At 42.1% G+C, this 13,776-nt stretch overlaps 1 protein-coding gene across 2 annotated transcripts in view; it reads right to left on the minus strand.

Moving 5' to 3' along the window:
* ALKAL2 (ALK and LTK ligand 2) overlaps positions 1–13,776 on the minus strand; it is a 485,537-nt gene that overhangs the window by 119,204 nt on the left and 352,557 nt on the right. The gene's annotated exons all lie outside the window — the stretch shown is intronic.

Genomic DNA, 13,776 nt, shown 5'->3' on the forward strand with positions numbered 1-13,776 from the left:
CCACCCTTTCTCTTGGCTTGCTTCCTAATTAGGAACATGAATTTCTGAATATCATCCACATCAGTGAGTTTTGGTATTGCTGTTGTGTAAAAACCTACATCGAAGTGACTACACAGATCCCAGTGATTAATGAATTCATTAGATACCTGAGAGCTCTAGAACTGGCTGTATTTGCAATATTCATTATAGTTAGAAAATGTTAATGCGGGGAAAACCCATGATAATGTAACAGGCTTGTGGACCTAAGGCAGCTTACCTTGCTAGTGAAACCCACTCATGAATGTCACCAAAGAGCTCTGAGGGGAAATTGCTCACATCTGTGCTAAACAAATAACTGACTGGCTGAGAAAACTGTCATGTGTCTCTTTGGTTGCTGCTAAGCACTGGAATAAATTGTTCAGGGAGGTTGTGGAATCTCCATCACTGGAGGTTTTTAAGAGCAGGTTAGACAAATACCTATCAGGGATGGGCTAGAAAATACTTAGTTCTGCCGTGAGTGCAGGGATTGGACTAGATGACCTCTTGAGGTCCCTTCCAGTCCTATGATTCTATTCATACTCTACTTTTGGAACTACAGCAGACAGGATCTGCTTGGACCTTGAGGACTGGGAATCAACAATACAGATTCCGTCTGCAAAGAGATGTGATCTCTGCCCCTTTATGGGAGGATGCTAGTACAGTGTATGGTTTCCAGGAGTCTCCAACATATTTCACAGAGTGCTACGTAATATTGGTAATGTTGCACTGCACAGTGAGTGTAGAGAATTGGTGTGTGTGTGTGTGTGTGTGTGTGTGTGTGTGTGTGTGTGTGTGTGTGTGTGTGTGTGTGTGTGTGTGTGAAAGAGAGAAAATTAACTCTGCAATTTAAGCATAAAGCATGAATGGATTATTAATCCTTTTTGTAATCATAATACTGGGAGAAATTTCGGAAATGTCAGCAAAAGACATCATTTACCATCAAGGCTTATCCTTATGACCTGATATATGGCATCATTTAAATCCACCAAAGCTACCTAGGGGTCATCCTCTGTTCTACCTTCCCTTTTTAAACTGTTTTTATGCACTTAGTTCCATTATTTTTTGCCTCATTTGTTCTTCAGTCCAGCCTTTCTTTATTTAACAAAATTCTATCTATCTATCTATCTATCTATCTATCTATCTATCTATCTATCTATCTATCTATCTATCTATCTATCTATCTATCTATCTATCTCAATCACTGAGGTATCTCAGCTAATAGTTCCTTTTCCCCTTATGCATTAATATGTGATATCTTCTTTTTAAACTGGCTATATGAAAAGTAATTTAAAAAAATCTCTTTGCCTGAGTTTCACCTTCTGGAAAATAAGGATAGTAATGTTTACTTACCTCAGAAGGCTGTGGTGAGGCTTAATCCATTAATATTTGCAAGGTGCTTTGAGATCCTTGCATGGCAAATTACTATAGAAGTACAGAATATTATTATTAGAAAGATATTTTTACTGATAACAGCAGTTACTACACATTAAATCTGTTGGGAACAGTAATAACTACAGCTAATTCACCTTGCCTCTACCTCACTGTTTGCTGATAACTGTGTAGTTAACATGAGTTACCACTGCACGTGCAAACCTCAAGACCTTGCTTTGCTGTTGCCAACCACAGGAGAGGCGGATCAGCCTCAAACAATCCCAGATTCGTGTTCCAAAGTTTATTACGTTTAGTTATATATTAACAACCACAGTAGTTGTACATTCACATATTCAGTCAGCATCTGGCTTTTAAGTTAATATGAAGACTGAGGGGTTTTTCTGCGGTGAATTTCGATACAAAGACATTTATTTTTATTAAAATATTTTTTATCAAAAATATAGATTTTTCACCGAAATATTAAACTGAAAAATTTTCAGTGGAAACTGTCAGGTGAAAAAACAAACAAACAAACGAACAAAACCCCAAACCAAACCAAACCAAACCAAAACAAACCAAAACAAATGATTTGTAAGTGCTTCATGGGAGCTGTAATTCAATTGCCTCATGTCCTCATTGTTATCTATGGGCAGGGTTCTCTGGCCAGATTACATCTTCTGTGATGCACCATCATCTTCTCTCTTGCTGAGCCACTGCAGTGCATCATGAGAGTTCCTGACTATGGGGCTTTATGAGAAAAATCTTTTTGGTTTGGGTTTTTTTTTTAAAAAAAAAGTTAAAAATTTCCATCGACTACATTTTTTATGAAAATTTCTATTGAGTCAAAAACTCAGTTTTCCATCGTAAAATAATTTTGATTGAAAATAGTTGACCACCCCTAGTGTTAAAGTGACTAGATTTATGCACAATAATTCCTCATGTATCCTATTAATTGCTGATTTTCAACACATCTGCTAATGCGTCTCAGCAATTTCTTTCCCCCTTTCAGTCTGATAAAGGCAAAGAAATCTTGCTTGCTTGCTTTCTTTCATTAACATTTGCTTCATTTTTGGTCTCCAAACCAGTTCTTTTTGCTTTCCAATATTTCATTTCTGTACCCTTCAGATTTGTCTTTTGTGTTGTGCTCTGTCAAAGAGATATAATAAGTGTCAGTATGTCTCAGTTAATACTGCACTGAATAATGGACCCAGAGTTTAAAATAACCTCAAAAAAGTCACTGCACATATCAGATAATGAAGAGTTTGTCTGGGCAGCTGGACTCTCTGGAGTTAGATTAATATTCCATAGGTCTGTTTATTTTTATCAACATGTATATTCCTGAAAGTCAATGCACATTTTATAACCGTCACTGCACATTTGTGTATCACTGTCACTGCACATTTCTTAAGCCCCGTCTGCCCCGCATGTCTGAGGGGTCCAATCCCACCTGTCCTCAAACCCTTGACAATGCTGATATTACAGGGCTCTTTTAGGTGTATGTTCACTTTAGAGTTGGCATACTCCATACAGAACTGCCATATTTCACACCTTACTGAAGCTTCTTCTACTCATCTCAGCTAGCTCTTTAGCTGAGACCTTTCAGAAACAGTAGATGTCCTGGTCAAAATACTTCTGCTCAATAAGGGCTGAGCGAAGGCACATTGAAAGTCATTGGGAGTTAGGTGCCTAACTCATGTAGGTGCTTTTGAAAATCCCACTAGGTACCTATCTGCATCTTTAGGTGTCTAAATGCCTTTGTAAACCTGGCCCTAACTCATTTTAGAAAATGGAGTTTAGGCTCCTAAGCCATATAAGTGCTTCTGAAAATGTTACCCTGAAGCTATGTATGAGTGTCTTAGAACTGCTCCTTTTGTCTTCACAATCACACAGCTCCTTTAATATAAGAACATAAGAAAGGCCATACTGGGTCAGACCAATGGTCCATCTACCCCAGTATCCTGTCTTCTGACAGTGGCCAATGCCAGGTGCCCCACAGGGAATGAACAGAACAAGTGATCATCAAGTGATCCATCCTGTCTTGCCCATTCCCAAACTCTGACAAAGAAGCTAGACACTTCAGAGCATGGTTTTGCATCCCTGCCCATCCTGGCTAATAGCCATCGAGGGACCTATCCTCCATTAACTTATCTAGCTCTTTTTTGAACCCTGTTATAGTCTTGGCTTTCACAACATCTTTTGGCAAAGAGTTCCACAGGTTGACTATACCTTGTGTGAAGAAATACTTCCTTTTGTTTGTTTGAAACTTGCTGACTATTAATTTCATTTTATGACCCATAGTTCTTGTGTTAAGAGAAGGATAAATAACACTTCCTTATTTACTTTCTCCACACGAGTCAGGATTTTATACACATCTATCATATGCCCCCTTAGTTATCTCTTTTTCAAACTGAAAAGTCCCAGTCTTATTAATCTCTCCTCATAATCCAAAAGTATTTCCTTTATCATTACTTGGTAGAGCACTTTGAGAGAGCTTGCACTACATAATATAAACCCAATTTCCATTCTCTGTGATTACATTCATGCTTTCCCCAAGAACTCTGTTTTATTTCAAAAACTTGTCAAATTTGTAAAGCATAGTAAATCCATGCTGAGGCCCTAGCAGCCCAGGTGACCTCTCAATTTATCCCTGATGAATTTTTCTTATATCTGCCACACAGCTGAAAATCTTATCACTATGTTTATACACATTGTTTTTTTCACAGTCTGGGAACTCTCTGTTTCATCTCTGTCTCCTGTTTTTGGTTCCAATGGATCCTTCTTGAACTTTTGATTACATTTGTGACTTCCTTGTTAATCTACACTGGCTTTGTTTTCTCTCCTTGTGGCACACCTTACCCATGGGATACACTCGTTTTTCTTTGAACACTTTTTATTTCCACTCTGTCTTCTTGCTTTCCATTGCATTGTCTCATTTGATTTCATTTAAAACTATCTGGTTTACATCCTCTTGAATTTCAGTGTCTTTATTTGTCCTCTTGATGCTGTCACTGTAAATCATAGCTCAAGGATAACTAATTTAAACATGGTCATTATTGTTCAGACATTCTCTGTCTTCAACTATGTGTTACTCAGAACAAACCCTGAAATTTTGGAATGGCTGTTGAACTTGCTTCAAAAACTAGACAATTTGGGAACCTCTCTCAGACTTTATAAATAAACAAACAAACAAATAAATAAATAAAATACTAAATTTGTTGTAGTTCAGTAGCACCTGGGAATCCCAGTAATAGACCAGGACACTTTTGTACTGGCTGCTGCACCTGCCCTCCAAAGAACTCACTCTACTCAAGACTCATCTTCTGACAACAAAACCCTCAAAAATTGTACATGGCTTATCCCTAAGCCCTGTATGGGAACACCATGAACTTGCATGAAGTCTCGACATGAATCAAAATCCAACCTTTATGACAGGTTCTTCCTCTGTGGTGCCAAAATCTGAGATCTGCACTTTCCTGAGTTTGGTTGGTTTAGATCTGGATCAGAAATTTGCAGCTCGCGCTCATCCATACCTTAACCAACATCCAGAGAAAAGTCTTCTTGAAAAGATCAAAGGTGAGATTTTGTCAACAGATGCATAGATGGGGCTCTCAATGAAAGCAGTGAGGGACACACACACATACAGGGATCCAAGTGTGACTTTAAGTAAGGGGAAGGATCAAATAAGCAAATTTAAGTTGCCCACCTAGTTAGCTATATTTTTTTTCAGTCTGTACACAAGGGTAAACACAGGGCTATTTGAAACAACAGAGTGTTCACTTGCACAAAAAGGAATCCCAGTTCTAGCTCCACCACTGATATCTTCTTTTAACTTGCTCAATGGCACGTGTGTTTTTTATTAAAGAATAGGGCAAGGCACAAACTGAGCCTAAAGCTGCTGTGGGAGAATAATACCAGTGTAAGGGGATGACCAAGTAGTTTAGTGCTGTCACAGTAGCTCCTACAAACCATCCTTCCTTTCTGTTAGGGTAGGGAGCATGGTGAAAGGAAAGACGCATAGCTCTAAGTCCTTATCTACACACAAGATTGTGCCATTTTAGTTAAACAGGTGCAAACCCTTAAGTAGACACTCTTATTTCTGGTTGAAAGTGGTTTATTTTTGTTCGGCTTAACCCTGTCAACTCACTGAGCAAAACCAAAATAAGCCACTCTTCAGCTGCAGTCAGAGCATGTACATGGGGATTCGCACTAGTTTAACTAAACTGGTTTAAATTCAGACCCTTAGTTAAACTGGTATAACTGTGTTCATACAAACCCTAAGTGGGGCTTTCCTTATGCAGTGGGAGAGGACCATGTTTTTGCAACTTGCTCCCCCAGTTCCTGCCAGATACCAGAAAGAAAGAAAGTAAGAAAGAAAGCTGGCTAGATTGTCGATCTCAACAGGAAGTGATCAACAGCTCGATGTCTAGTTGTCAGCTGGTATCAAGCGGAATACCCCAGGAGTCAGTCCTGGGGCTGGTTTTGTTCAACATCTTTATTAATTATATGGATGACAGGATGGATTGCACCCTCAGCAAGTTCGAAAATGACACTAAGCTGGGGGAAGAGGTAGATACACTGAAGGGTAGGGATAGGTTCCAGAGTGACCTAGGCAAATTGGAGGATTGGGCCAAAAGAAATCTGATGAGATTCAACAAAGACAAGTGCAGAGTCCAGCACTTAGGACGAAAGAATCCCATGCACTGCTGCAGGCTGGGGACCGACTGGCTAAGCTTCAGTTCTGAGGATTACAGTGGATGAGAAGCTGGATATGAGTCAGGAGTGTTCCCTTGTTGTCAAGAAGGCTAATGTCATATTGGGCTGCATTAGTAGGAGCATTGCCAGCAGATCGAGGGAAGTGATTATTTTCATCTATTCGGCACTGGTGAGGCCACATCTGGAATATTGCATCCAGTTTTGGGCCCTCCACTACAGAAAGGATGTGGACAAATTGGAAGGAGTCCAGTGGAGGGCAACGAAAACGGTTAGGGGGCTAGGGCACATGACTTATGAGGAGAGGCTGAGGGAACTGGGCTTGTTTAGTCTGTAGAAGAGAAGAGGGAGGGGGAATTTGATAGCAGCCTTCAACTACCTGAAGGGGGGATCCAAATAGGATGGAGCTTGGCTGTTCTCAGTGGTGATAGATGACAGAACAAGGAACAATGGTCTCAAGTTACTGTGGTGGAGGTCTCGGTTGGATATTAGGAAACACTATTTCACTAGGGAGGTGGTGGAATCTCCATCCTTAGAGATCTTTAAGGCCCATCTTGACAAAGCCCTGGCTGGGATGATTTAGCCCTGGTCTACGCTACAAGTTTAGGTCAAATTTAGCAGTGAATTTAGCAGGTGAAAGCCTGCACCCGTCCACATGACAAAGCCGTTTTTTTGACTTAAAGGACTCTTAAAATCAATTTCTGTACTCCTCCTCAACAAGGGGATTAGCGCTGAAATCGACCTTGCCGGCTCGAATTTGGGATAGTGTGATCGCAGTTCGATGTTATTGGCTTCCTGGAGCTATCCCAGAGTGCTTCATTGTGACCGGTCTGGACAGCACTCTCAACTCAGATGCACTGGCCAGGTAGACAGGAAAAGGCCCGCGAACTTTTGAATCTCATTTCCTGTTTGGCTAGCGTGGCAATCTGCAGGTGAGTGCAGATCTCATCAGCAAAAGTGACCATGATGGAGTCCCAGAATTGCAAAAGAACCCCAGCATGGACCGAACAGGAGGTACGGGATCTGATCGCTCCCTGATCTGATCGCTCTGAGTGTGGGGAGATGAATCCGTGCTATCAGAACTCCGTTCCAAAAAACAAAAAGTCCAAACATTTGAAAAAATCTCCAAGGGTATGAAGGACAGAGACTATAACATGGACCCGCAGCAGTGCCGCGCGAAACTTAAGGAGCTGAGACAAGCCTACCAAAAAATAGAGAGGCAAATGGCCGCTCCAGGTCAGAGCCTCAGACATGCTGCTTCTATGATGAGCTGCCATTCTAGGGGCTGTCCCCACAACTACCCGACCGCTGTGCTTTGATTCCGTCAATGGAGTAGCATGCAACAGGTATGCGGGTTTTGGGGACAAGGAAGATGATGATGAGGAGGTTGAAGATAGCTCACAGCAAGCAAGTGGAGAAACAGTTTTCCCTGGCAGCCAGGAACTGTTTCTCACCCTGGACCTGGAGTCAGTACCCCCCGCACCCACCCATGGCTGCCTCCCAGACCGAGGTCGGCTAAAAGAGCACCCAGGAGACAACGACAATGCCTACCAGTCGTAATGCACTGTCTGCTGCCAAAAGGCAATGAGCTGCTGCTGTGTAGCAATGCAGTGCCATGTCTGCCAGCACCCAGGAGACGTACGGTGACAGTGAGCTGAGTGGGCTCCATGCTTGCCGTGGTATAGCATCTGCACGGGTAACCCAGGAAATAAGGCTCAAAACAATTGTCTGCTGTTGCTTTCACGGAGGGAGAAAGGGAGGGAGGGAAGGGGGGCCTGACGACGCACCCAGAACCACTCGCGACAATGTTTTTGACCCATCAGGCACTGGGATCTCAACCCAGAATTCCAATGGGGGGCGGAGACTGCAGGAACTGTGGGATGGCTGCCACAGTACAAGGCTCCAGAAGTCAAAGCTAGCCTCGGTATTGTGGATGCACTCTGCCAAGTTAATGGTCTTAATGGTCTTAAGTGGGGACACACACTATTAACTGTATAAAATCGATTTTTAAAAAATCAACTTCTATAAATTCGACCTAATTTTGTAGTGTAAACATACCCTTAGTTGGTGTTGGTCCTGCTTTGAGAAGGGTGTTGGACTGGATGACCTCCTGAGGTCTCTTCCAAGCCTAATATTCTATGATTCAAAGAAAGAAAGAAAGAAAGGTTAAAATTCTAGGGAAATGAATTAGAGTTCTAGGGCAATTAATCAAAAAACCTATAGAATGCAATAGAGATGATCCTGTTCCTTTATGTTTCTGTGAATTCCATAGGAGAAATACAATTCCCTATTAAATTCTATAGGACTTCTCTATAAGGCAATCTGCCAGCTTCATAGCTAGGTTTTCCTATACATCATGCATTCATTGTGCACTATCCCGATTATTTTTTGGGCTATAATAATGACATTTCTTTGAATTGGCTTAGGTGTGAGCAGCTTTGGCCACTCCCAAGTAAGCCAAGAGTCTCACAACATGATGATAATACACTTTGGCTTGTACCGATGAGTGTGGCACACTATAGGGCAGCCTGAATTCTGACAGGCTGATTTTAGCGACTTATTATGGAAAAAACAGAAATTTTAATCGCCCAAATTACTTTTCTTCTTTAGAAATTATATTTAAAAATCTCAGAAATCAAAGTATCTTTCTGGTGTGAGAAAGCCAAATACAACGCTGGCGTAAGTAGGTGAAATTCCTATTGACTTCTGTGAAAATTGCACCACTTCAATGTAATTTGCCACTCTTTGCAATTATGAGACTCCAGCAGTGTTTGGCAGAGGTCAGGTGGAAACCCTCTCCCAAAGCAGGAAAGAGAGAATGGGTGCCTGCTCACACTGCAGAGACTCTAGTGGAACCTTGCCAAGGGGGAATGGGAAGAGGTGTGGCAGGGAAGATTTCCCCACTCGGATCCTAACTGGATTATAAGGAGAGTGTTGGGATATACTTGATCTGAGAGCTCGAAAGGAGAGAGAACAAATGGTCCCTAGAGACAAATGGAGAGGAATAGGAAGACTTAAAAGGTCAGATGGAGTTGACCCCTTGTTGGCTAAGAAGCACTACTGCTTCATGGGAGAGCTGTTGACTGACAACCCCACCTTTCTGAGAACTATTAGCTGGAGAAAATTACCTTATTTTGCATTTGCAGGGGGACACACTGCATTATTGTTTCCCTTATGTTAAACTCTGGCAGTGAGACATGCTGGCTTTGAATATGACTCTGAACACAGGAGGCCTTACTTTGCTGAAGAAGCTGGTTGCTGAGCAGGGGTCAGTCCCCAAGGAGTAAGAGAGGCAGGCTTCCAACAAATTTATGAAAAACTATGATACATTGGACCTGATCCGCAATATCCCAGGACTCTTCCCCCTCCATGCTAACACTTGTGCAAGGCTTGTATTTTGGTATACAGGCAACACATTGTTATTTTCACTGGCCAGTCATTCACTCCTACACTTCTGTGTTGCAACCTTCTTAAATGCTTTGGAAGATATTTCAGCTTTAAATGATTTTTGTGATTTATTATTTATTTAGCTCCCAAGGTGCCCATGGCCTTTCCAGATACATAAAGTGACAGGCCCCAGACCCAGGGAACTTACTATCTAGACTAACTACAACATAACAAGGGATAACATGAAACAAAGGGAGGGGATGTGGCAGGAAAAGTGCTGAAATAGTGAAAGTTCATGCAATACACTTCTGATTAACTATGCAACTTGCAGCTCCTGGGCTCTTTGCTTGTTTTGTTTTCATATAGTTGAGGCAATGTCTAGAGCAGTGGTGGGCAACCTGCAGCCTGTGGGCTGCACGCAGCCTGTCAGGGTAATCTGCTGGTGGGCTGTCAGACAGTTTGTTTACATCTGCACAGCTCCCAGTTGCAGTGGTTTTCCGTTCCTCGCCAATGGGAGCTGCGGGAAGTGGCAGCCAGCACGTCCCTGTGGCCCACACCACTTTCCGCAGCTCCCATTGGCTGTTAACGGCAAATTGAGGCCACTGGGAGCTGTGGACAGCCGAGTAAATGTAAACAAACTGTCTGGCAGCCTGCCAGTCGATTATCCAGATGTGCTGCTTGTGGCCCATGGGCTGCAGGTTGCCCACCGCTGCTCTAGAGTTAAGGCAGGGAAGGAGGATTTTTTGTCTCTCTGGAAAATGTCATTCACAAGAAAATAACATGCAACACTTACCATACAATAGTACCTCAGGTTGTGTATTCACTTTCTGGATGAATTTGCTTGAAATGTAAACACAAAATGGGACTGTCAGAGCCAGCATAAGCTGAGCAATTAAAGCTCACAGATAACTCTGGAACAGTGAAGGGGAAATGGTTAGACTTTCAATGACCTAGATTTCCAGTGAAAAACAATCAAAGAGGCTAAGTTATCAGGAAGAAACAAGCAACGCCAGCTAAGCCTTGCCAATATCCTTGCGTTTGTTTCTACAGTTTAGCTCGTTAGTGGAGGAAGATCTGTTCAGCACTGATTTACAGTCATCATAGTTATGTGACAAACAATCAGATGTTTTAGTGGTTTAGTGTCAGTAATTACTATACCCAGCTTTTCGCTACAGGTGATGCTCCCAAAAGGGGGTTGATTTTTGAAGCATTCCCCAAAATCCACACAGGGATCTTAACTCTCTTAATCATACTCCTCACTAAAACAACTGAATGCTTCTCAAATTATCCAAACTAGTTTTACAAGTTTTCATGTCCTTTCTTGCTGAACTACTGGATGGAGATAGGGATGTCTGAAATCATTGAAACTCATTTTGGTGTTGGTGATGCTGTTGCCTTTTGTCTTTTTTCTTGTTTATTTTTAAGCTATATTTGGCAAAGTTTTGGCAGGTGTAAATGGGCAAAACCCCACTGAAGTCAATTAACTTGGCCCACAATATGTTAGGTAGTAAATAGCAAATCAAAACACATGCAGCAGAATCCAATAACAGAGCTAATCAATGGTGCGATTATATGCTTAACTTAAACATGTATAAAAGTCAGTGTCTGTGAGTGGCACGCACAAAACTCCTGATACATGCACATAAGTCAGTGTAATGTGTGAACAAAGGTATTTACACATAACAACCCCCAGTTTGCACATATGTACTGAGGATCTGATCCTCAGTTGGTGTATAACAGGGAAGTTCCATTAACTTCAGTAAAGTTCTGTTTATTTATACCAGTTGAGGCTCTGGCCAATCGTGTTTTGCATGTAAAATCTTGCCCATGCAAATGTGTGGCCTTAACTGTGGGTGCAGACTTGTAACCCAATTTTTAACCATTTGGACCCATACATGTAATGCATACACGGTGTTTGTGACCCAGTTTTGTGTATGTGATTGAAAATAAGTCTTGTTTCTCAACTGAGATCTTAATAAGAAAAATTGCTAACAAGTGAATAATATTTCCTCTGCATGCATCACTGGGGAAAAGCACAATAGAGTGACCAAAGAGAAACAGAAATCGTGACTTTGCTCATCTGCCAGTGCTGCCTGAAAAGCACCACTGCCTAATTGTGTGTAGTGTAGGAGATGGTATGAACTAAAGGTAGGTGAACCTCTAGGAGGGAGAGCTTTTTCAAATCTATTTTTTGGAGCTGAAAAATTAGTGTGAAGTAGCCAAGCTTTTTAACCCTGTAATTTAAAAATGTATTCATTTTCTTTCAAGGAAGAGTTTTAATAAAACTTAAGAAGAAGGATGGTCCAGTGGTTGCAGCTCTCATCTAGGGCTTTGGGGACCTGCATCCAAGTCCATTCTGTGCCACAGACTTCCTGTCTGACTTTGGGCAAGCCACTTAGTCTCAGTGCCTCAGTTCCCATCTGTAAAATGGGAACAATAGCAATTCCCTACCTCGCGGCAGGAAATGGTGATTGTGAGGATAACTGTATTAAAGAATGTGCTCAGATACTAAAGTAAGGAGGGGAACATAAAAGTATTTTTGGCACCATTTTTTAAACAAGAGAGAAACTGTGTTATGAGGCTTGTCTTTGCAGGGTTGTGTAAGTCACTTATGTGCTAGGGCGTCTGTCAGTGGCAATTGCACAGAGCTACAGAGAATGCTTTGTGAAAAGCCCTTCAAGATATTATACACTCTGATGTTCAGTAGACACCAGTCTGTGTAAAGCTGCAGCAAAGGGTCTTGTTCTCAGCTGTAAAATCACCACAGGCTCTCTTTTCAACAGCTGTGCTTGGTAAGCTGTTCACAGATGAGCAGAAAGAAGAGCATCTTGATGAGTAATTTGTGAAATTTAAATGGATTGTTTATTCACACTGAGCAATCTGTGAACCCGAGCCTGCAAATCTTTATTTGTTGAGAGTAGTCCAGCTGACTTCACAGGTTTGCATGAGGAAGGCCTACTTAGGTGGAAAAGGACTGTAGGGTTGGGTTCTTCTAATATAATAAAGATGTACTTAACTGCTTTGCTGGACTGGGACCTCAGAAAGTACAGGAACAGTTGTTTCAGCCCTGAGACTAGAATACTAGCTGCAGACTGCTAAGGCGGTTTGTCCTACCCATAAGTTAAAAGCATGAATTCCCTCCCCTGCCCAGGATTTGTGAGAGGGATTGTATTTCAATGATCTCAAAATTGCTTTCTGTTTTGTGCTAAAAACCTTAATTCTACTGGCTGCATAGCAGTGAACTCTAAGTTGTGTTCAAACACTTATCAGTGAGACTACTTTTACATAAGTAGGTCTACACTTATGGTGGTGTGTACAACACTGCACACTGAGCTTGCAGGGGTATAAATAGCAGTGCAGACTGAGGCACTGCTTTGGCGAGTTGAACAGAGTACAATACATGTCTAAACCCTAGAGTATATATCCTACACCGCTCTCTATATGCCCCAAAAGTGCTTCCCATGTCTACATTGCTGTTTCTAGCAGTGTAGTGTCCTACTGCTTTCCTGCTGCTGGAGTCCTTCTCTGCCTCGGTAAAAGACTCCAGCTGCAGAGAAAGGCTCTGGTAGGGGGGAGGCAGCAGGGGAAGGCCCCGGCAGGTTCCTGCTGCTGCCCCTTACAGGAGCCTTTCACTGTTGCATGTAGCCACACATAAGCTACACCCTGTCACAAGTGTAGGCCAGGTCTAAGAAGTTTAGACTATAGAATCATAGACTCGTGGGACTGGAAGGGACCTCGAGAGATCATCTGGTCTAGTCCCCTGCACTCATGGCTGGACTAAGCATTATCTAGACCATCCCTGACAGGTGTTTGTCTAATAGTTTGAAGGGCAAATGATGCTGAGACCCTAGGTTGAGTATGTATCACTTTCCGCAAAAACTCCCTTTACAAACCATTATTTCACTTCTTCCCACAAAACACACATTTATTAAATCTAGTTTGTCTCTCTGAATCCATTAAAACAAAATTATCTCAGTAAGATTCCTCAGATAGAGCTTTTTCTGATGGACCCAAACACCCAATGTTCTGGCCAGTAGTTGAGTCTGAGGGTAATGGCTGTAAAATATTGCCTGAGGCACATCATAGTTTTTGAGACTGAACAAAACCAAATGTAGAAAAATTAGGGTTGCCAGATGTCCAGTTTTCAACTGAACACCTGGTTGAAAAAGGACCCTCCCCAGCCCTGTGAAAATGAGCGAGCGAGTGAGGGTGGGGAAAGAACACAACTGGGGAGAAGGGGGGAAGATAGAGTGAGTGAGGAGGGACCTCAGAGAACGGGCGGGGCAAAGC

This window comes from Gopherus flavomarginatus, chromosome 4 (genome assembly GCF_025201925.1).
Source record: "Gopherus flavomarginatus isolate rGopFla2 chromosome 4, rGopFla2.mat.asm, whole genome shotgun sequence".
NCBI lineage: Eukaryota > Metazoa > Chordata > Testudines > Testudinidae > Gopherus > Gopherus flavomarginatus.